The sequence below is a fragment of the Chiloscyllium plagiosum genome, unplaced genomic scaffold (assembly GCF_004010195.1).
Source record: "Chiloscyllium plagiosum isolate BGI_BamShark_2017 unplaced genomic scaffold, ASM401019v2 scaf_69258, whole genome shotgun sequence".
In the NCBI taxonomy this organism is placed as follows: domain Eukaryota; kingdom Metazoa; phylum Chordata; class Chondrichthyes; order Orectolobiformes; family Hemiscylliidae; genus Chiloscyllium; species Chiloscyllium plagiosum.
The window spans coordinates 1-1,933 of record NW_025174730.1 but is presented as its reverse complement, the minus strand read 5'-3'; the positions used below and the strand labels follow the sequence as shown (position 1 = coordinate 1,933).

Sequence of the window (1,933 nt, the reverse complement as noted above, 5' to 3'; positions counted from 1 at the left end):
TACAAAATACCATACAAGGAAATCCATGAACTCGGCCGCACAGTTCTCTGTGGCAAGAAATGCTGGGATGAGATAAGGAAGATTTTTTCAGCCAAAACGAATCGGCACTAACTGGACAGCCATTTAAAATCAACGCTGTCAGGCCAGGATGGAAGACCAGAAAGGATAATCAGTTTTCTTATTTCCTGAAGATTTACAAAGCTGAGACTGGGTTTTGGTGTTTGTTCCCTTTCCACTCCCAGAAGCCGCAGTGGTTGGGGCGGTGAGTTGGGGAAAGTGAAATGTGCCCGTGAGCAGCGTGTGGGGCTCTTTCAGCTTCCCCTCCTCTGACAGCGCTGTGACGTGACTTTGATGTTCTCAGGGCCACTTACTGACGCGAGACAGTGAAAAGAGTCTCCTTCCTGCAGATCAGGAATTCAAACCGTATGCCGGCTTCAGGACAATGAGAAAGATTAATTGGGGTGTGTGAAGAAGCTGTGAGTTGCATTTCAAACATGTAGGTGGAGTCAGATGCGTCATCCATTGCGCCCCTGGCACTGTGCGTATCTAAAGCCACCATGCTGCAGAGCTCTGACGTGAACACGGACATGCGCAGCAATGGGAATATTCACAAGGTGAACAGCCAAAGATAATCACCGTCACTGATTCCCTTCCATTGTCTCAACTTTGTGAAGCAGTATCTTTCATTGGGAAATAAAACACCTTTGTTCTTAGGTACCTGCTTCATTTTGATCACGACTTCATGCCCCTCACTGTTCTAGTCTCATTTCCAAACACTTGGCTCATATCCTCAAAAGCAGCTCTGGGATATCTGCTTGTTCCACCCTGACAGGCAGTGGGTTGCAGATTCCCGATCAGTCCCAATGTGAATGAAATATTTAAACCCCTCCACTGATTTGCATCTTTAAAAATCCGTGGAACAATCTCCCTTTCTTTCTGACGACAGTTCTCAACTGTAGTCGGCATGGTTCACACCTGCGTGGGGAACCCGCAATGGATTTCATGTCCATCGCATTCACCACTCTGCCCAGCAATACAGAACTACACTGACAGCTTCATTTCGCAGGTCTCTCTGCCTGTGGAGCTGAGAAAGAGTAAATCATTGCAGAGTTTGTTTAAATCCAATCACTTCACAGTTTTCGAAAGGGTTAAATCTGCAAATGGCGATTCTGGGTGTTTCATCCCGAAAGATGAAATGGACGTTCAGTTAAAAAGAAATACAGAAATTGCAGGAGCAACTTAGCAGGTCAGGCAGCATTGTAGAAAGAGAGTCAGAGACAACATTTCAGAACTTTTTTTTTCCTCATCCAGGAACATCCAAAACTACTGAGATGCTCCAGCAGTTTCGCTTTCTGTCTAGGACTGTTAGCATCCGCATTCCTTTACGTTAGAAATTCAATCAATTCAGAAACCCCTTTGTGCTTCCTCAGTGGAAAAGATTTCCGTTTGGGAAACATTTTCCTGACACCATTAAAAACGCGCATCTTTGCAGCCAAGAAAACAGTAGGAGCGTGAACAGCAAACGCCCCGTCTCCGGGTGGTCTCGAACCACCAACCTTCCGGTTAACAGCCGAACGCGCTGACCAATTGCGCCACAGAGACAGGTCCGCCCATCGTCCGCACAGTCTCGTTGAGGAAGCTACTATTCAATTAATAATTTAACCTTCCCGCTCAGAATTACCATTGTCTTCTATCAGTTCAAACACGCCGAATACTGCAGAAAGCCAACGGGTCGAGCTGCATCCGTGGAAAGGTAAACAGAGCCGACGTTTTGAGTGTGCTACCGTTTTTGTTCAGAACTCAGTGTTTTGCCTCTTCCCGAAGTTGGTCCAGGTCTGTATCTCAATCGGCAAACACATGGCAAGTGCAGTGCCGCAATGTGTAGTTATAGCCTTGGCTATTTAAAAAAAAGCAGTGCATTGTTTAAATGGTG

General features: G+C 46.1%; 1 non-coding gene across 1 annotated transcript; it reads right to left on the bottom strand.

Annotated features, from left to right (window-relative positions):
- Positions 1 to 1,528: 1,528 nt before the first annotated feature.
- On the bottom strand, positions 1,529 to 1,602 carry trnan-guu. The gene has a single exon. It is a non-coding gene; the product is annotated as a tRNA-Asn (tRNA).
- Positions 1,603 to 1,933: the final 331 nt, after the last annotated feature.